The sequence below is a fragment of the Haliotis cracherodii genome, unplaced genomic scaffold (genome assembly GCF_022045235.1).
Source record: "Haliotis cracherodii isolate W230 unplaced genomic scaffold, xgHalCrac1.p SCAF_2, whole genome shotgun sequence".
NCBI classification, from domain to species: Eukaryota; Metazoa; Mollusca; class Gastropoda; order Lepetellida; family Haliotidae; genus Haliotis; species Haliotis cracherodii.
In genome coordinates this window covers 45,873,025-45,896,517 of record NW_027266275.1, presented here as the reverse complement: position 1 = coordinate 45,896,517, position 23,493 = coordinate 45,873,025, and the positions used below count along the sequence as shown (strand labels likewise).

The following is a 23,493-nucleotide window of genomic DNA, read 5'->3' as shown; positions in this document are numbered from 1 at the left end:
TTAGACGTTTACACCGAAAATCAAAACGTAAACAGCGCAAAGAAATAAGTACAGAACTAGAAAAGACATGTGAAGCCAATATAAATACATTCTATAAACATGTTCGTAAGTTGAGACGCAAGAGTCCGGTTATTGATAAATTAGTTTACAATGGACGTAGTGCTGTTTCTTCAGCTGATATATGTAAACTGTGGGGTGACTATTTTTCAGACTTGGCAAAACCTCACCAGTCTGATGATTTTGACGAAAACTTTAAACTCACCATTGTATCAAAACTTCATTATATCATGGAACAAAATCGTCATAATCATGATCCACTAGATGATATCCTGTATACAGAAATCCAAGTCCCAGAAATCAGAACACATATACACAACCTTAAAAGAAACAAATCTCCAGGACCTGATGGTATCACAAATGAACACCTGATATTTGGAGGAGAGATGCTTGTAGTAACCCTCAAACACCTATTCAATCAAATACTTGCATCCCAGTATTATCCATGTGCCTTCAGAAAAGGCATGATAATACCTATATATAAAGGCAAAAACGACAAACATGATCCACGTAACTACAGGGGCATAACTCTTACATCGTGTCTATCTAAACTCCTCGAAAAAATCATTTTAAGTAGAATAGAAAAATATACACCTAGTAATCTCCAATCATTCCCCGATGCTTTACAATTTGGTTTCAGAAAGGAACATGGAGCAATCATGTCTGTATTCACCGTTTTAGAATGTGTTAATTTTTACCTAGAAAGAGAATCACAAGTGTTTGCTGCATTTTTAGATAATGAAAAAGTTTTCGATCGTATTTGGCACGACGGTCTTTTTGTTAAATTACATGACCTTGGTGTGAAAGGTAAATTATGGAACTTACTTTTCCATAGGTATACAGACAGCTGTGCTTTTATATCCTACAACGGAGAAAGATCTGATGAGTTTCCTATTAAACAAGGTGTTGGGCAAGGTCGAGTTATGTCAGCATGGTTCTTTCTTGTTTTCATAAATGACCTTATATGTGAACTAAGGAAAGCAAACGATGGCCTCTCTGTTTATGGCATCTACATACCCTGTGTGTTATTGGCCGATGACACAACGCTCTTGTCTACAACCCCACGGGGCTTACAGTCTTCCCTTGATTCAGTTCGTTTATATGCCAACAAATGGAGACTCACCTATAATGCCTCCAAGAGTAAATCACTTGTATTCTGCAAAACACGCCAGCGTCATAATCAAGTAACCTACAAATTTGGCGATGCAATAATTGACACTTCCGACTCCGTCAAATATGGCGGAATAATCATAAACAGTAATTTATCCTGTAAAGAAAGAATCATGACATGTTGCTCAAAAGCAAGAAAAAGTGTTAATTCACTACGATCACTCGGCCTTAACGACTCAGACCTACACCAAGTTGCATGTGTCAATATATGGAAAAGAATGATTTTATCTACAAGCTTTTATGGATGTGAATTGTTACCAGCCTTTTACGGTAAAGAACTTGAAATGATTGAATGTACACAACGTTACTTTGCTCGTCATATACAAGGATTTGGTTAAAGACATCCGACCGATTCGTCTATTTCTAACTTGGGAATGTGGTCAATGAATGGCTACATTGATAAATGTAGACTACAATTATTAGGAAGGCTCTGCAATAACGATTGTAACTCAATAACAAAAGACCTATTTTGTGCTCACATTGCTACCAACGCTTTTGTCAATATTAGCTGTCCAGTAAGCATATGCAACATCCTTCTATATACTGCTAAAAAATACCATTTGGATAACTATATAAAGGGGTATACTGATAGCGGTTCGTTCCCAACAAAATCGGCTTGGCGAGCTCTTGTAATCAGACATCTATCAGAGAAAGAACAGTACATCTGGAGAGAGAGACTAGCACAGAGACCGGATCTTTCACGATACCATAAAATTCATAAACGGTTACAAATGCATGTTCTTTATAATGTAATGTATCTCTATCCACATCTAAGACAACCCCTGCAACTTTGTATTAAAATCGGATCAAGAGCAAAAGTGTCGAAATAATGTAACCATTGCAATAGACATTGCTATGACTATGATTGCCATATTATTTTGCACTGTGAAATGTTAATGCCTGACAGAAATAATTTCTTCTCATGCCTGATTGATAAACTTGATGTAGATGTATATGTGAAAATAGATATGCTTGACGATGATGATATGCTTTCATTCTTTCTCGGTGCAGATGTCCATGACTTGACAAACGAACTTGATTACAATACTTGGCAAAGCATCATAATGACTTTCTGCCACTTCATATGGAATTTAAAGAAACACCATATGTATATCTACTAGACACTTTACTGCTCTCAAAATGTACATCGTAAATTATTTATTCATAGCAGTGTATAACATGATTCCTTTGTATATAGTCAAGTAATTTCATTGATGTACTGTAAATAATGTATTTGCCCATGTAAAATCTTCGGATTCAACTCTGGAGGAAATAAAGAAATTCATTCATTCATTCATTCATTCATTCTGCCCCAGAACATATTCCCAGAATCAATTTATTTCTAATAAAAAAAGATGATAAATATCATTATATGTGGATAAAGAGTTTAAGCAGACTATAATGCAATCAAACAAAACATGCAGTAAAGAAATATTTCTGCGAAAGATGCCTGCATGGGTACAGCAGACAAGCTCTATTAGAAACGCATAAAGAAGACTGTAGAGGTGTTGGACAGACTGCTATCAGGATCGATATGCCTCAAGAGGGGAAAAATATATTAAAATTTGAACATTATTGAAATCAAATGTACGTAATTTACGCCGACTTCGAAGTGCTTATCAAACCTATAGAAAATACTGAACGCAATACTGATAGTAGTTTTACATACAAAATTCAAGAACATATTCCTTGTGGGTTTGGATATATAGTTGTAAGGTATGATGGGAAAACAAACCTGCCCGTGATTTACAGAGTTCCTAGAATATCTACAAAATGAAGAGAGAATATTCAGGGAAAATTTATCGTGTAAGAAACCAGTGTGTATGACGAGGGATGATTGGAGGGCCTATAACAAGTCAACGAGTTGTCATGTTTGTAATAAACCCCTGAATGGGGATTCCATAAGAGATCATTGCCACGTCACGGGTAATTATCGGGGAGCCGCGCATAACGAGTGTAACTTGAAACTAAAAAAGAATTCTCAAACAATACCCATCCCCGTTGTGTTTCATAACCTTAGGGGATACGATTCTCATCTCAATATGCAAGCCATCTCAAAGATTGACGGTGGCTTAACGTGTATTCCTAATAATATGGAAAAATATATATCGTTCTCGTTGACTAAAACTATGAATTATACGGACAAGGATGGGAAAGCCAGAATAAAGCAAAATAATGGACTTAGATTCATAGACTCCGTACAGTTTCTGTTATCTTCCCTGGACAATTAATCTAATGCGAACAATCCCGATGACTTTGCAATAACAAATCAATATACCGATCGGTGCCGTCATTTGTTGCTGAGAAAAGGGGTTTATCCTTACGAATATATGGATGATTGGTCTAGATTCGACGAAACTAAATTACCACCCCTTGAAACATTCAATAGTAACTTAACAGAATCTAAAATAACAGATGCCGATTATGAACATGCTCTGAATTTAGGCGATTATCACGATCTGTACTTAAAAACCGATGTATTGTTACTCGCCGACATATTCAAGACATTTAGAAAGACATGTTTAAAACAATACGGCTTGGACCCCGCATGGTACTATTCCAGTCCTGGACTATCGTGGGATGTATTGTTGAAGAAGACCGGTGTAGAACTAAAACTACTCACCGATTATGATATGCACTTGTTTATTGAGAAAGGATTAAGAGGCAGTATATTGATGGTAGCGAAAAGGTATTCTAAGGCTAAAAATAAATTTGTGGTAAACCTGACACGCACATATTATATCTCTGTGACACATGAGTGTTGAGTGAAATACTGCGGTTGCATTCGCCTTTAGGATAGGCAGGCTGTTGTATGTTAATAACCGTGATTCCCAGATGATGAGACAGAGTAGTATACACGTTTAACATGAAGCGATTTTTACACACTTCCATCATTAAATCATCTAACACAAGGATAATATTTTTCTCGGACTGTTCAGACCATGAATTCAATTCGCTTGCGACAGGTAGTCCTTCATGAAACTGTATATTTGGGATAGATTGTTGCATATCGGTCCTGCCAGACCGCGTAACAATACACAATGAGGTTAGGCGCCGGGTCACACATAACATACGCATGCTCTAATAGTCGTTTGGTTAGATAGGTCTTCCCGCTACACGTCCCGCCAATCACTGAAATAGTCGTAGGCGTTTGTATAGGTAACAAACATTCGCTGTGTTCAGAAGTCAGTGTGCTAGTGGTTGGTCTGGACATGTTGAAGTTAGTAACTCTTCTTCGTAATTGTACATTAGTACGATCTACGCGATTATTTAAGCAGAAGCACGAACTAGGAGTCTGGACCTTCTGACGGCTTCATCTCTAACTTCATTGACATGATCCTGTTTAAAGATAAATGTTATCAACGGCGTGTGACGGATCAAAAGACGCTTGCGCATAGGGTTCGTTGTACTCGGACGTACAAATTGTCTCAGAACTGACCAATAAGGATTGTCGGGGTTTCTCCTTTCATATCTGCTTACACCTATACGAAAGTCAAGTAACCGTCTTACTATAGCTACAACAGCCAACATTTGCTGTCTTTTCATGCCAATGATATCTTCTATGATGGCACGTCTATCGTTCAACGCTAATATATGGCTCAGAAAATCGTAATGTCTCAGAACGTGACGAGCCATGACCGTTTTGTTTGATAATATGTGAACGTAATGAGGCACATTCATGAGAGTATCATATTTATCACTGAACAGAAATGACAAAATATCGAAAAACTCATACAACTTTTTATTATGATTATATGAAACTACAAGGTATGCACAATTTGGTACAGTATCTAAAATGATGACAGATAAAATCTGATACATAGGATTCATTGGATATGTGATCACTAGCATTGAACTGATTGACAATATCATTCATGCTAAGGTTTTGTTTGTGTTTTGCATAGGAGATAATATAAACAATAGAAATCACACAGGAGATTGTATCTGTATTGCATTGTGGGTATAATTTGTTACATAAGACTTTAGGTATTGTACAAATACATTATCCACATTGTGGCTTAAAGAATCGAATATCTCTCCTTTGTTTTCTTTACAAATATACATATCCAATGTTTGCCATGTTGTGAACTGTCTTCTGTGTTCACAATAAGCCCCCATTCTTTTTTCGGATGAGATATACATGGTAATGTGTCGCGTGAGTACACACCGAGGACATGTGTGTTCAGTCTGTGCTCGCACCGAATGGCACACATTAACTGTGAGGTGTACATTTTTGTCTCATTTAACAAACACGTTTCGTGCTTGATCAATTTCGATGATGCTGTTTCTTTCACTGAGTATGATACAGCTGAGAGTCTTGTTGAGAGCTGATTTGTACTCGACTTCCAATCTGACACTTCCACTTTTCACCAAATTGAGATATTCTGATTCGAGAAAGGCAGGTTCCAACGTGAATACAAACAGTGCATTTCCAAGTAGAAACTCTCCTCTCGTAATGTCATTTCCTACATTTTTTCTCCACATGCCAGTACCGTCAAACATATTCACATAGGCCTCAACATCGTCTGGTTCAGTTGGTCTTCCTGGCACACTCACACCGTCTACATAAAGTGTCACAGTTTTTATGATATCTGACTTGAAATTGAAAGGGTTAAGTGAATAGGAACCGTTTAGAGAGTCACTGTCAACGAATCCCACTACGTAGCGATTGGCGACGTAACTGGACACGTTATCTATGCTGTGGCTCAGCTGGGTTGATGGAATACTCGTCACCTTCACTTCTGTTTTAGTGTAGGGATAGAGTGCATTGTTCTTCTGAAACAGGTTGTTGTGAGCTAAGATCAAAGCACTGATCACCTTGAGCTTACATACTTTAAGGTAGACGCCTAGGAGCTCAATATTATAGCTTTCGCCCTTCTTTCCGCTCATCAGACTAAACATTGGCGTTGTTCTGTAAAATTTCAGATTCATGTCAACTCTGTTGACCAGGTGACGATTCATGTTAAACACATCCTCGTAGATGGGACCGGAAAGCGTCAGACTCTTGCTTTTGGCTATGAAGTTTCCACACATTGCCAAACCCCCGTTTACACCTCTAATAGATTCTGCGCTTTCGATGTCATTATCATGGAACTGTTCTGGGTGGACAATACCTTCCAAATGGCGTGCTGGTTTTCTTGGGGAATTAGTCAGCAAAGAGCCGGAGTCACAGGAGACTAATCACAATTTTATTTACAAGAACAATTAACAATGAGCAAGTTACAATATCTTAGAAAATAAGTGAGGGGGCCACAGAGAGTCGGTACAACACTCTGGGCTGTGGGAGAGAGGTCTGCTTGGTAAGAGAGTCAAACCCCTTCTCTGCTAAAACTTTGCTTACAGTATGTATTTAACAAAAATTTGAACAATAAAAAGGAATATGATTGGTTGATACACGATTGGTTGTGCCCTATGCTAAATGAATGGCTAGACAGAAGGGAATACTTAATCCTGTTAATCCTGTTGGACTGGCACTAATCTTGTTGACATATTTACTGGATGCTTTGAAAGAGATTATGGTGACACTATAGACGAGCTTGTGTTGGGGCTAATCCTTAATGCACTATAGACGAGCTTGTATGGGGGCTAATCCTTAATGCCCTATAAACGAGCTTGTATGGAGGCTAATCCTTAATGAGTCTGCTGAATGTTATTCTAATATAGGTGATGACAGATTTACTTAAATAAAATAGTTCAAGGTAATCTATAAGACTATGTAGACATATCTTTTGTCTGGGAGATGGGATCTTGATACCTTAGGCTAGCATTTATCTAAAAGCTTCAAATCAATTAAACTGTGTAGACGTAACGCTTGTTTTATTGAATAGTATGTCTAGGAGATGCGCTCCCATTACCTTAGGCTAGCATCTGTCTAAAAAGCTATAACTGAAACTACTGATATTTTATATGTGCATTTTACCTGATGACCAGTATTATTTGCTAAACTATTATATTAAATGATATATAAATATTACACCATGATAACTCATAAAAGCACTTGATGTGGATCTAATTATTATAGGATAACTTAGTATATAAATGTTACACCATGATAACTTCCCCTCCGTCTGAAAAAGTTTGGACCCCAAATGTGTAAAATAATTATGGCTTAGATGGACAATGTTTTAAATTAAATTGGTAGTATAGTAAATATATTATTATTATAGGGTCTCTTTGGTATATTGAACATAATGTAAAAGTTCTTTCCGGAATCTGGATGTGGAGCTGGCTTGTCTTGGCACTCTGTACTGGTGGTTTATAGGTGATGTAGGAGGCCTTGAGTTCCACATCCTGGTTTGAGGTGTAGGATAGTTGGCTGTGTTCATGGAGGTTTTACATGGAAACAAGGAAAAGAGAGTTAGCATGTTCAAATGCATCAAATGTCATATTTGAATACTTCCTCAGTTTGTCTGTAATAACTAGAAAATAAAACAAATATGATAACTATGATGTAAAAGATCAGTACATAATTACTACTAAATGGTGTCATGACCAGGAAGAATGTATTGGCGGCAAATTACAAAAGAATATAATGACAAAATAAAAAAATAAAAAATATCCTTCTATTTTTGGATACAATCATTAGACGCATTATATATACATATATGTGCATGTGCATATAACAAGTGCATTGATTTATTACACTAATAAGGTATACAAAAAGTGTTAGAACTTATGTATATCCTTTTTAAAATTATTTGTTAGTTTTCGTGGCTATTTGGTTTGCCTTTTCTTTGTTTTGGTTCATTTCGGTTGTTAGGTTTGCTTTATTTCAGTTTGGTTTGTTTCGCTTTGATTTGTTTCGCTTCGATTTTCGTTCGTTTCAATTCAGTTCAATGCGGTACGGTTCGGTTTCATTCGGTTCGCTATACGGTTTGATTTGCTTCTGTACATTTTCGGTTCGATTCGCAGTATGGTTTGCTTCGCTTCGGTACGGTTTCGGTTCGATTCGCAGTATGGTTTGCTTCGCTTTGAGTCATTTCGATTTGTTTTGGTTCATTTTGGTTTGACTCATTTCGATTCGTTATGGTTCACTTTGGTTTGACTCATTTCAATTCGTTTTTGAGATTGGTTGATCAGGTCAATGCTAAAAATTTGTTGTGATACAAATAACTCAGATGATCAGGCTGATGCCATTTGTTCCCAACTGGAGAAACTGGTCACCCAAAGTGAAAAAGACTTGACATAACAAGATACAGTTAATAGCTGTTTGGTGATTTGCACCGTTTATTTAGGAGATTTTGTATTTTGCACAAGAATATTTCCATTTGGCATCTACAGGTATATTTGGGGAGTTGATCAACGTATGGTCGACCATGTCTATGGTATGTGTTTGTAGCACGGTAGTAAAATGTGTTGATGTTCCCAAAGTCTTTATGTGGAAAAATAACCCTTTTGGATTTATAGATTGGTAGTTGAGATGGATTATATGGAGGATTATCTTCTTCACAGAACCACTCAGAGAGATCCTTCCAGCTATCATCAAGGTAGTGCTGTATGAGGTGGGGAGGAACACTTTCAAAATAGTGTGTATGGTAATCATGATTATTTTTGTAGTGGGTATGTGAGGTCTTGACATAGCAGTCTCCTTGAATAATTTCAATGCCCATAACTCTCTTTATTCCATGACCCTCTGTTTGTCGTAGGTGTTTTTGAATAAACGGATATGGTTTGACATCTAATTCTATGCATGGTTTGGTGTTCTCTTGCTCGACATTCCCTGTCATTGTATTCCCTGACAGAACATTGACTGATTTATTGTCTTTAGCTGATTCCTTTTGGTCGAAAAACTTATGATTCTTCATTGGATGTTTTCGTCGTTTTCCTGACATACTTCTTTTGAGGTGAAATTCTCTCCGAATGGAGTCTGGAATGCTGCTGCCATACTCCCATGTGTTTCCCCTTTCTGGATCCTTCCATTTTACTCTGTAGTAGATTTTGCTGTTTGCTCTCTTGGAACTTAAAATTGGTGGATGTCTTCCGGATTGAAAACCTGAGGGATATCCTTGGTTTGATTACCTGATGTTGGACTTGGAGGTTGTACCTGGCCGTCGTCAAGTTGTTTTCTGGATTTCGGATGGTGATGCTTACTATTCACTCCTCTTTTCCCTTTGTTTACCTTTTCATTTTCCTTGGTTGGAGCACTAGGACCTGGTGTGGCATGATTTTCCTTCATAGTTGTCGTGCTGGAACCTGCATATTTTGCTGTTGTATTTGGAGCAGGGTTTTTCTTCTTTGTTGGGGTCTTTTGCTTCTGACTCTTGTTGCTGGAAGTACCTGCCTTTGTTTTGGAATTGACCTTCTTACCTTTCTGTTGTGGAGGTGATTGATCAGTAGCCTGGTAAGTTGAACTTGTTGATGGGGAATTGTTGCTGTCAAGCTGAGTATCATTGACTGGTTCCTCGTTGTCATCCATGACTCCTGAATCTATGTTACTTGTGTCATTGAGGTATGGTTCTGGAGGTTACTGTGGACGATCAGCAGGATCAAAATATGGCTTCAGATGGTTGGCATAGTTTGTAGGTATAATTTGGACCAGTATGGATGATATAATAGCTACCATACCACTTTTTGGTTAATTTGTTGGAAAGGCCTTTTTCAATTTTTTGACAGTAAAGCCAAACTCTTTGACCTGGGGCGAATTCTGGTTCTTTAGCCTTTCGATTATATTGTTCTGAATACACCTCCTTAGCCCGAGCAGTGTTTTCAGCTGCAATTGTTCTCGTGATTTCAAGCTCCTCAAGCAAATCTGAAAGATAACTTTTGTTATTGTGGCCTAAATTTTCTTTTGGAATTAATGCTACATCTTGTGGAGCTCTCATTTCTTGGCCAAAAAGCATAACATATGGGGATTTTTGTGTTGATGAATTTGGGGCCATCCGATAGGCCATCATGATGCCAGGAATAAAACGGGGCCAATCATTTTGAGACTTGTTACAATAGGCTCTTAGTGATTGATTGATGTTAGAATTGAGCCTTTCTACACAGCTGTTTGTTTGAGGATGGTATTGGCTGGTATGGGTAAATTTAATTGCCAAAAAATCACAAATTGCTTTGATAAGTTTCGACATGAAGTTGTGACCTCTGTCTGAAATTATATTGCCCTACCGACAAAATATTTCTCTGACGAGAACATCTGCTACTTCTTTGGCTTCTTGGGTCCGAAGTGGAAAGGCTTCACACCATCTGGATGATGCATCTGTGATGACCAAAATGTACTTGTACTTGTCTGGTGTTGTTGGCAGGGGACCGAGAATGTCAAAGTGCCATCGGGTGAAGACCTCTTCTACAGGTAGTGGACGAAGTGGTGCCTTCTTGCCATGGTGGTGCCTCTTGGTCTGTTGACATACTTCACACGTCTGGACATAAGTAGCAATATCGCTGTACATTTTGGGCCAGTAGTACTTAGGTCTCATGGTGTTGTGCATCCTTTCTTTCCTATGGTGGCAACCGCCAAACTCTGAGTCATGATAGGATTGCAGGACTTGATTTCTGAGAATTCTTGGGACTGCCAGCTGTTTAATGAATTTGTCTGCATGGCCTTTCTGTCTTTGTGGAACGAATCTGTATAGGATGCCTTCATCAATTTCAAAAGTATTGGCTTCGATAAGAATCTTTTGCCGATCCTTTTCATTTTGTGGAAGGACATCATTCTCTTTGTAGTCAAAGATTTAGATGAAATCTGGACAAATCATTTGTAGGTGACGTAAATTTGGATGTTCTTTTATACTTACTTCAACCAATGTGTCTTGAGTAACATCATTATTTGTAGCATGTAATGCTGCAACGACATTAACTGGTACTGACTGATAATCCTCTTCATATTCAAAGGTGACTGACCAATGTGTTGTCTGTGTGTCTGATTCTAAGTGATTGACAATAGGTGTGCAAATATACTCAGTCTGAGTTGTCTGTTTGACCTGTGTTGATGAATGGGTGTTTGGCAAGATTGTGGTACTGCTAGTTGATTTGCTTTGCTGAGTTGAAGTTACTGAGAAGACTATTATATTAAATGATGTATAAATATTACACCATGATAACTCATAAAAGCACTTGATGTGGATCTAATTATTATAGGATAACTTAGTATAAATGTTACACCATGATATCATCGTTACCTTCTCCACTATCCTTGTAAAACAACTGCGACTGCTCTTGTAAGCATAGTGATTGTTTGTTGATGACACGAGTTGCCCTTGCGAGTAGACTGAGACCTGTGACCATAGGGCTTGCATAAAGAAATTAACGGGAGCCACGTGTTCATCTGTGTCTAGAGCACTGCCATCAGCGTGTGTGACTTTCAACTTGAGATGCAGTCGCATACGTTTGAGATCGATGTAATCGCTTCCAGAATTAGTCACCTGGAACTCCACAGGGGAGGATTCGTTGATTTGGCTCAGTGGACGAATGTTAACGAAATAGTGTTGAAATATACTGGTTTGATAGTGTGGTAGAGAAAACAGATTGAGAGAAAGTGAAACTTCTTCCTCAAAGTCCTTGTCATTTAACAGAGACATAATTCCGTTGATTTCTATTACTGTTTTTAACTAAAGATATCCTGTCCGTCAACGGGTGTACTTTTGAGTTCTTTAGCAGTGCTCGATGGTATGTTCGCAGTTCGACAACCTTCTCACCCGCTTTGCGTTTTATAACATTGACACGTTTCTCTTTTGCATCGGCTCTCTCAACTTCACTCTGCAATTCTGACGTCATCTGTACTGTAACATTAACTCCTGCTTTAAGTTTTGTAAGTTGATGCGTGGTTATAAGGAATAATGTAGTTTGCTTTAGAATCAGATCTAATACTATTTTGCTTAGAACCGAGCATGTGTTTCTCAAAATAGTGCTTCCATTTTGTATAGTCTGGAATATATACGGGTAGTGAATCCATGATGAATAGTTAGTAATCAATCTAAGAACGGATATCAGCGTAACAGTAGTGTCAGATGCGTCTCTTCTTTGTGAAATGACTCCGGTGTTCCATTAGTTCCTCTTATATAGACTTCTACATTAGGTGTCTCTTTCAAGACAATGGGAATATTAAACAGTCTTGTGAAAACGTAGCTCGGACCCTATCTCAAATCAACACGCCTCAATAAAGGCTGTCGCACAGGTTACACGCAACATCTACATGTAAGTCATTTATGTTTTTAGTATCTATTTTTCCAAAATTGAGTTCTGCTAAAGCAACAACCCAATGCCCCTGGAAAGTTAATCTATGATTTAATTTTACACGAAAATGATACGAAGTATTGTCTGGAAAATAGGAAAGTTACGAGTCTGAACTTTTCAACACAAGATATTTTTCCATAATGTTCACACTTCTTTCAACTCACTTTCTTCTACATATGAATCATACGATTTGTCCGACCCCAACCATCTCACTTTATGAAATAACTTGCCCTTGATACGTTTCTTTGACAACACTTTTTCGACTTTCCACAAGATATCTTGGTCTTTGTTCACTTTTTGCAGTTCGCTCGTGTAAAAACTTCTTTTCAGAATTTCATCGTGAAAATCTCTCAGCCGATAAATGGGTATACCCTGTCGTAGTGTACGATTAGCTATTTTAAACAATTCCTCACTCCATCGGAGGTCTAGTTCCTTACTAAGGATCTCAGATATGAGATTCGCACCAGGTCATTCACATTATATAGAAATTTCTGTAATGGTTTGTTCGCTTTCGCACGAGATAACGTTGGTTTCACATACAGATTTTTTCTTCCCAACTCCTAAACGTTTTGCACCTGACTTTTTTCAATCCACGAATCAAAACTGGATGGCCACCCTGCCCATCGAACAAAGTAATACTCTTTTCCTTTTTCTTGTTTTTTTTTCAACACCTTTTCAATATTCCATATGTGATCTAAATCTTTGTTTACTTTTTGAAGCTCTTGCTCGTAAAAGTGTCCCTTTAGGACCTTGTCATTGAAATCTTTCAGTGTATAAATGGGGGTGTTTTGTCGACGAGTACGTGATGCAACCATAAACAGTTTCTCAGTCCACCGCAAGTTGTGTTCCTTACTGAATGGTTTCTTCAAATAACTAATTCTGACTAGATCCTTCACTTTAAAGAGAAATTTGCGAATCTTCTGTTTTCTATTTAGCATAGCAAGAGCGGGCTTCATGTACAACTGGGACCAGATCTGAATCTGATTGGTTTTTGTAACATCTGCTGGAGCCCATTTCCCCAGACTTCTCTGCAGAGTGTGATTATAATTATTCACCAAATCTGATAACACATCTATGTACTTGTTATTGTGTTAGATGTATCTAGTCATTAGTGATCTCATTGTGCGAATAACTCTCTCTGCATAATTAGCTTTCACGTCTTCATTTTGAGAAAATATCAATTTAATAGCTTTCTCTTTAACATAATCTTTGAAAACACCCTCGAACTCCTTACCTTTGTCTACCCTAATATTTTTCGGCAGTCGCCCCTCTTTCGAGATAATTTTAAAACCCTCTACTACTGACACAGGCTTTTCGTTCTTTAGGGGAACTACCCACAGATATCGAGATAATATGTCTATCACTATCAGTAAATAATGAACCCCATTGTTTGCACTTGAATAGCGACTGACATCGGCTAAGTCAATATCCCACATTTTGTCTAACTTATTCACGCGTACACGCAGTCTGGGAAAACAGCGTTTCCCTGGTTTGTGCAGAGTTTTAGCATCATTTCGTTCGAGAAATTCTTTCACTTCCCGCAAATTGTAATTCTCACCTCGCTTTTTCAAAGAAGACAGAAATTTTGATTGACCATAATATGCACCACTCTTTTGGGGGTTAAAATAATAATCTTCCAACAATTTTATACCCCCGACAAAATGTCGGGGGTATATAGTTATACCAAGATTCCGTCCGTCTGTCCGTCCGTCCGAAAACTTTGTCCGCGCGATTTCTCTTAAACTATTCAGTGGATTCATCTCAAACTTAGTACATATAATCTGTGTCATATGGAGGGGTGCAGTCAAAAGAAAAAACTTGTTTTTATTAATTTTCCATTTTTTTATGAATTTTTCAAACCCTAACGTCCGTCCGAAATTTTTGTCCACCCGATTTCTTTCAAACTATTCAAGGGATTCATCTCAAACTTAGTACATATAATCTGTGTCATATGAAGGGGTGCAGTCAAAAGAAAAAAAATGTTTTTATCAATTTTCCATTTTTTTAATGAATTGTTCAAACCCTAACCAGGGTTTTCCCTGACGCAGAATTCTTGCGTATATGACTTTCAATTAAGGAAAAAAATGTCCAGAAAGAAATGACTGCGTCATGACTGACACAATTTCAAAATATCTATGTTGTTGTTTGCCAGCTTTGGAATGAAAATATTACAACTACTTCCCTGAACTTAATTTATAAACATTTTCCGAAGACAATATATGCAAAGTCTTAAAATTTACGTCTAGTTTTTAATTAATTGTCGTTTTTAGAAGTAACATACTTTGCATAACACCACTGCCACGGGCTAATTTGCATAGCCTGTCACATGACCAGACTTTTCTCTCGTTTTAAAACATACGCTAAAATCAGAACAGCCGGGGGCTTTACATATTGTTTTGCATAATTATATAGATATGCTACTAAAACTGTGCGACTGTGAGGTACACGACAAAATATATTTATTCATCAAAGTGAACATAACTCTCACACTCTGTGTGGCTTCGATGACAGCATGTGATGTAAACAAAGGAAAACTACACAAATGGACAAGGTTTTTCACGTTTCAGCATATTTTCTCATTAAGAGTTAACCATGACATATGTTTATCTGGATGTGTAGACTCTTAAAAAATGAAACAGAAGAAAATATTATCATTGTTGCGGTGAATAATGTGATTTGGCGCAGCCACAGTATGGAACCTATGGAACGGGGATAAACGGAAGTTGTAAGTATTGGAGGGACACATGTTTTTGCCAAAATTTAGGTAAACATTATTGAATGAAATTTTAAATAAAATTAATAAAATAGATGACAAACATAGGTCAGATATACAGAGAACACATTTTTATTACCAGATAGTGTAACAACAGGATTAACTTGCGTAATTCAATTCGGATTTGTTATGCTATTTCCGATGACAGATCATGACAGCCTGAAATAAGACTGAAGAAAAGTCTGTGAAAATTATACACGAGAGATTTTTTTCAGGATTTAATTGCCCATAATTAGGGGTGCGTATTATACACGAATAAATATGGTATATACGAAATGTAAAGCTTTGGGCGTGTTTGTTGTTGCTAATAAACTGTATTCAACCAGAAAATATTACGAGTGTTCACAACTCTTCAGTTCAACTTCACTATTGATAGATAATACAATATAACTAGATAAAAGATGTAAATGAGTTAGTGGTATTAAATTATAATCTGACATGAAATGTATCTTAATATCAATCCATGATTAAAAATTATGTCTCACAGTTGAGACTGATGTTATTTATTCATCCTGTATTAGTGTCGCTGTAAATTGTTTCATGAGCTGTGAAGTAATTAAAGATTGTGAAAAAATAAAACCAACAAACTTTGTTTTTCATTCATATATCCTTTATTTCTCTGTAGTACAATCAGCTGAGAACATTAATTAGCACTTGTTAACTTAAACTAAAGACATATAATATTTAAAAGATATTTAACTTTAAGTGTAACATTAACAGTGAACACTTTAAATTTCATTAATCATACAATAAAACATTTGACTCTCAAAAAATATTTTTGACTCCCAAAAATTCATAGGCTGAGTCAAGGTGACTCTCAGATATTGGATTCTAGGGGGAACCCTGCCTAACCCTATCCTAGCTATTTAATTTGTAACTACTGACACACTAGGTGGGTCGGAGGTATTAGTGAGCCACGCTCACTTTTGCACTTGTTTTTGAATGTTTTCTATTGCTAGACATGATTGCAAATGACAAAGACAACGTTACATCTATGATTTTTATTTGAATAAATCTTGATAATGTCAGTTCAATCACATCGTGATTGCAAATACAGCAGTCTTCTTCAATTTGTCTTTCCACTCTTCCGTCTTGAGTTGAGCATTCAGGAAGTCTTCACACTGATATTGACATATCACAAAGTCACTCGTGTCTCTCATGCTCGGGTCTGCTTCAATAAGTTCACACCATTGTGAAATCATGTGATCCTCATTCAGCTGCTGCCAGGCAATGTCAATATATCGCGTTACCATTTCTTCTTTTGTTAAAGTGTTACAGGTATGTGGTGTTTCGACGTTATCAAACAAACATCCTATACATAATTCAGCTGTCAAGTGTTTGATGTGTTTGACGAGATGCATAGCATAACATAGAGTTAACATGTTTTCAAGACTACTATTTCGAGTTTCCACATCAATTTCGTCAACCGTGACGGGGACAATCTTTCGCACAATTACCTGTTTAGTGCTTCCAGTAGGGTCAGTAAACGAACTCTTTGCATAAATGATGCATGTATCTTTGTCTTTAAACCATTCAGTGTAGCGATGAACAACTGTTTCGGCTAAACCTGTTGTTGCGGGGATGACATACTTCCACGTAAAAAAAAAACAGAAAAAAAGATTCACATTTTAAACCACGTTAATTTCGCGTATCATACACTCTCTGAATTTAGCTTACCTAACATTTTTTTCCACAATTTCTAAACTGACTGTCCCAACACAATCTGATAGCTATTAATAACACGTTTTTGTTGTTGTTATGTTGGTGTTTTTTTCGGATAGAAAATGCGGACTGAGTGGAGAGCTTTTCGATTAGAAATACATACATGTTATCGATAGTTCGCGTTCGCATAGTTAAAGAAGGTAAATATTCACAGGTTATGAAGTCGGGAGAATTCCAGTCTGCTCAAAAAAAATTCAAAAATGCAAATGACGACTCAGCTTGATGAATGCGATTATATTTGTACATAGAATGGATGAAGTCATGTTTATTAACGACTGAAAGGTACACATTCCAGACAGTCTACAACATTCCATAAAAAACTAGACAACATTCCAGACATGCCAATACCCATTCTCAACATTCCAAAACAGAGCAGGCGTGCCATACCATTCAAGACATTCCACAACATTCCAGACATTCCATAACAGACCAGATGTGCCATACCATTCCCCACATTCCAGACATTCCTAAAGGGAGGTTTTGGGCATTGTTCTCACCATTCACTACTTTCTTTTCTACTACCATGATAATGATGAGTGTGCCTTTGCTTATCGCTTTGCTGACCCATTAACTGAAGCAGAGGTCCAGAAAAAATTAGAAACATGCATACCCAAATCTACAAAGTATAAAAATGACAGGGCGAAAAGTGTGTTTAAAAGGTGACAAGAAGAGCGTAGGCAACGTTCTCTCGATGATGATATCGCCATTTCGCTGTCGGTATTGAAAGATTATCTGTTGGAAATGGACTCTGAAGATCTTAATACTGCTATGAAATACTTTGTGTTTGAAGCGAGAAAAGTTGATGGTACGTCCTATCCAGCTATAACGGTGTATGGCCTTTTCACAGCAATAGCCTCAGCTCTCAAACTTAACGGATCACCTTTCAATCTTATGGATGATGAGGACTTCAACGAATGTAGAAAAGGTCTAGACGCATGCATGAGAGAAAGATGTGCAAGTGGTTTCAGTGCAGACTGTCGGAAACCAACAGGTGATATCCAGAGCCGAGTAGAATACTCTCTGGGAATAGAGAGCATTGGGCGAAGATAATCCACAACAACTACTCGACAACATGCTTTATCTTACTGGTGAGTACATTTTCGTGCTATAAACCATATTGAAAACGCTATAATTTAACTTTCTTTGAATAGATTCGCCTAATAAATTGTAACCCTTTAGCAAATAAGTTTGTCATTTAGTTCATTATAATATAATAATATTGCATGATATGTTACTTTCGCATTTTCTGCAACAGACTAAAATGATATTTCTGTTTTACTAGGACTAAACTTTGCATTGCGTGGTGGGAAGGAACATCGCAGTCTGAGACTACACCAGAATCCACAGATTACAGGACCACATACTGACCAGAACGGGCGCAGATATTTGCAGTACACAGAGGATGTTTCTAAAACCAATCCAGGAGGGATCAAACATCGTAAAATGCAAAAGAAAAATGTCCGCGCCTATGAAAATGTCCAACACCCAGAAAGATGCTACTTTCGACTGTTTGAAAAATACAAGTCTCTTTGGTAAGTTTTCGATTTCTGCCAATTTATCATATTTGCTCATAACCACGGTATTAAGAAGAATGTGTAGCCTATTTGTGAATAATCAGAAAATGCATGTTACTATAATTGAAAACACCAGTATTAAACGTAAAGAGATCATCTAATATAATTCTAGATTCATTAATCATTCCCAGATCTTCCACTTTCATGTTGACACTATGTGCAGAACTACATGTATCGAGGTATATTTCAGTCCACCCTCTTCAACACGAGCAAACACTTTCTACTTCACTCCCTTGAAGAAGACGAAGGACAGAAAATGGTATCTTGAATCGCCCATGGGACACAATACCATACAGACAACAGTGAAGCGGATCTGTACTATGGCCGGAATTACAGGGAAGAAAACCAATCATTCACTCCGGTCAACTGCTGCCGACCGGCTGTTAGAAGCTAACATCAGTGAGCAGCAGATATGTGAACAAACAGGTATGTAGTGGAAGATAATGGTATGCATGTCGGATAAAACCATTATCCAGTCTGTGCTGTATGAAGTAGTATGGTAATGCTAACTGATTATAAGAAATCAATGTCTAATTATGACACAAATCTTAATTCTGAGAAGTATGAAATAATAAAATTACTGATTATATTTTATCGCTGTCAAAAGTTTAAATACCGATACGATGACACTTCCATCTCCATTTGAATTAAATTAAAATTTGCTCTTGAACAAATTTATACCGAAATATATGAAACTGAAATTTTCACTTCCGGGGCACAGGAGTGAGGTAGTGAGTGTCTACAAACGGACGAGTGATGAACAAAAGGCAATGGCTTTAGATGTGTTGGCTTGCAAAGTTCCAAAGAGCAAAGAAAACTCCAAGAAGAACGTCGCATCGACTGTGTCTGTCCCACCTTCTGAACCAGAGTCAAGCATAACGGAAAGTCGCGGAAATGTCACAATGACCTTAAATTTTCATTAAAGAAATCTGATGAATAGTTTGCCTTTTCTTTTGGGTGATCTGCAAAGACTTTCAAGCCTACTTGGGTGTTTTGGGACGAGGGTTCATTCTCGTTAAAACCTTGGAAGGAGTTTTACTGAACTCCAGTAAAACCTCTTCCCCGGTTTTACTCTGGGAGTAAAACCTCGTTCCTGGTATAGGTGCCTGTAGAATGGACAATGAGTTACAACGGCAGTTATCAAAATTAGGTTTATAAGAGTCAACCTTTACCCATGGGTGGTTTTGAGTGGATCGATGTGAATGATATCGATGTGATATCGATCCCCACAGATTCCAATAAAGGATACATACTAGAAGTTGACTTGGAATATCCAACAGAGTTATACAAAGACCATAACAGTTATCCGCTAGCTCCCGAAAGATTGATGAGCAATACTACGTTAGCTAACAAAGAAAAACTCGTACCAAATTTGATGGATAAGACAAAATATATAGTTCACAATAGAAATCTCCAGTTATATCTATCATTAGGCATGAAGCTAAAGAAAAAACACAGAGTTCTTAAGTTTGATCAAAGCCCTTGGATGGAGCCCTATATAAGACTGAACACAGATTTAAGAAAGATGGCTACCAGCGATTTCGAAAAGAACCTATATAAGCTCATGAATAACTCAGGATTTGGTAAAACTATGGAGAATCTAAGGAAGCGTGTTGATGTTAAATTGGTCAGATCTAATGAGGAAGAAAGACTCCGGAAACTTATAGCCAGTCCGGCTTTTAACAGAAGCAAGATATTCGATAACCACTTAGCCGCGTTGCATATGCAGAAGAGTAATATAAAATTCAACAGACCGGTGTACGTCGGTATGAGTATTCTCGACTTGTCAAAACACTTAATATATGACTTTTATTACAACGAACTTAAGAAGCAGTACGGTGATAGGTGTGAGGTGTTATATACCGACACAGATTCTTTGTTGATGGAAATACAAACCGAGGATGTGTATAAAGATATGGTAGAAAAAATAGATATGTACGACACGAGTGATTACCCAAAAGATAATCCACTGCACAGCGTAGTAAATAAAAAGGTGTTAGGTAAGATGAAGGATGAATGTGCTGGGACTCCTATAGCGGAGTATGTCGGATTAAGACCTAAGATGTATTCTATAAAGAAGTCTGATAATGGGGAGATAAGAAAAGCTAAGGGCGTTAAGAAGTATGTGGTAAAAAAGCATATCAAACACGAACAGTATAAAGAAGCATTATTCAATGGTAGAACATTCAAACACGAGATGAACGCTTTAAGAAGTGTCAATCACAGGATATATGGATTAAGAATGATCAAGACATCATGGTATAACTACCTATGCTTCTGGTTATGGTGGTAATACTATATCGTTGGGAACTATGAGCAACGCTTCTCGTACAAATGTCCTGCCCGGCCCATCTTTAAGATAATAAAGAATAGGCTCTCCTTTCATAACCAACTGACTAATGTTATATATCTTAACTCTTACATCCCTGGCTGCCCCAGAGTTATGTCCCTTGAAACCCTGCAGTCCCTGACACTGACAAGGCCTGCACACTGGCCTCCCTGGCAGTATTATTGGAAAATCACACTATCATTTTTGATGCACTTTTTCTACCAGAAACTTGCTTTTAATATACATTTTTCATATACCATTGTAAAGAGGATTGAGTATACTGTAATATTCTTTGTTGTTATTGTCTCTAAAACCTTTGTTATTTTCTAATTACAGGTGTTTACAAGTGAAATAAAACTTGAAAACACTAAAAAAATGAAAACAGACAATGAATTTTGGCTCAAATTGTATTAAAAATCACAAAAATAAATCACAGATACAAGGTAAACATAACACAGTGGTCTTGTCATCTTGGACGGCAAAGGTAATCCCTGGTGTTACAGGTAAATTCTCTTCATGCACATCTGTAAACAAATAAACAAGTTTACAACTCTTGGTACTGACTTTGTTTTCTATACTGATGTCACATATCACTTATGATACACTTACAGCCTCTTAGGTAAACTTGTTAACACCGGTAAACTTGTTAACGCAGGTAAACTCGTTAACACAGGTAAAAATACAAATATTTGATTTATTTTGTTCTTTTTCATGATTTGAAACAAAAATTAAGTATTTAAGTTTTTAAAAAGTAATTTATCACATTACCTGAACATTGAACCACAGCTACTATAAGAATGACATCACAGAGAAGATATCACAGATTGATCTGAAAGGAGGGAAAGATTGTAAAAGGACGGAAAGATCGTAAATTCAAGTTCTGCAAATATACAAGTTGTGATAACATATTTACAATACACTGCTATTTACAATTGCATAATAAATTAAATCAGTACTTTATTACATCAATTAATAAATAAATAATTATTACAGTTACTAAAATTTAAATTAAGATGTAAAAAACAAGAAAACAAACATGAATATAGAAATACATTTTATTCAAATTGAGCGAAATATAAGAACATACGACAAACCGGCAAACTACAATTCGGATTGCGATCAGAAAATTACATTTAAAAAAAAAAAGAGAGATACGTCATGCCACTCACCTATGTTGTTGTTGTGATCGCTCGTTCACCTGTAGGCTGCATTCTCATTTGTCGCACTGATAATCTGTTCAAACACAGAATCATTGTAAACAGTTGGAAAAAATCAATAGCACGATACTTCACTCACTGTGTCAATATATATTCTTGAGTCCGGTCGCCTCTTCAAAATCCCTCATGTCTCCACCATTGTGGTCCCTCTGCCACTCCCATTCTTGAAAGTTGGCGGGGTGGTGGTGGGGGGGGGACACCTCGTCGAAACCGTCAAAATCTTCACCAAAATATTCGCGAAATTCCCTCTCCCCTTCGTGTAAATTATTTAAATCAAACACATTATTATTCCCGATAGAGTCATTGTTAGTCATCTGATCGCTATCCAAATCGTAGTTGGCCGCCATTACGCTAGATTTACGATTCAAGCGAGAAAAATACCTGTCGCAAAAACAGGTGACATATCTGCGATTTTCGCGCCAAAAACACGGGGAAATTCCATGGAATGACGTGTCATAAAGTGTAGATCTTGTTTCTATTTTTAGAACGAGATTACACACGATAAAGGAAGTAGAAAGAGAGATTTTGTAAACACGGTCGTGCCGCCCAATTTATCGGGCAGCCGTGTGTGGGACTTGGACAGTAGCCACCCGATTTATCGGGCAGCCGGGTACTGGGACATGGTTTTTGCTGCCCGATAAATCGGGCAGTCGGGGCGAAAGGGTTAAGGGACCAAATCGGATCGGTTGCACGATGTTGGCCTCCTTCGAGTTCACCGGCCTGGTATAAATATCTTACCCTTACTCTATCCGGAAGTTTGTGTTCTTTGCCTCTCCTCGGTGCTGAAGATTCGGAAGTCACAGATTTAATTTTAATCGCATTGGATGGTTTCTTCCCGATTAATCTCGTTACTTAATTATTTAGTGCTGATACAACAACTGATAATCGTGTCACCCATTCAGTTGATCTTAATCGTTCCGATTTCATTTCAATCCCATACTGATATACAAACAAACGTTCCGCTAATGTCCAGTTAAGTCTTTCAAATGATAGCTTGACTATCAAACTTCAAGTACCCAGTGGACTCATGCCTTGTGCTGTAAGCGTGCACTAATGGCCCAACACATGTCTTCCAGTCTTCAGGATCTTACTGAATCGTTCACATATCCCATTACCCATAGGGTGGTATGGGGTAGTGGAGGATTTCTCAGTGCGCAAAAGGTGGCACAACTCAGTCATGAGGTTTCCTACAAAGTTAGCACCCTTGTCAGAATGTATTCTCTGTGGAAGCCTGTAATGTTGTTGAAGAATAGTTCAGCTGTTGTTCTTGCTGAGGTATTACGACATGAATAGGCCTGCACATACCTGGTAAAGTCGTCGGTGAGCACTAACACCATGCATATAAGCTCTAGGGGCTGTGTGGTCACAATGTTTATTAGTTGTGCTTAGTCAGTGGTCGCTTTCCTCTTTAAGCATCTGTCACAGGCTCGCAGTGCAGCAAGTCTGCATCTTGAAGGCAAAACTAGCTGTTCCTGAGTA

General features: G+C 37.5%; 1 protein-coding gene and 1 pseudogene across 3 annotated transcripts in view; both read left to right on the top strand.

Annotated features, from left to right (window-relative positions):
- Positions 1 to 23,493, top strand: part of LOC139468148 (protein N-terminal asparagine amidohydrolase-like) — a 638,951-nt gene that overhangs the window by 143,397 nt on the left and 472,061 nt on the right. The window lies entirely within an intron of this gene.
- Positions 9,679 to 18,902, top strand: LOC139469019 (zinc finger MYM-type protein 2-like; annotated as a pseudogene).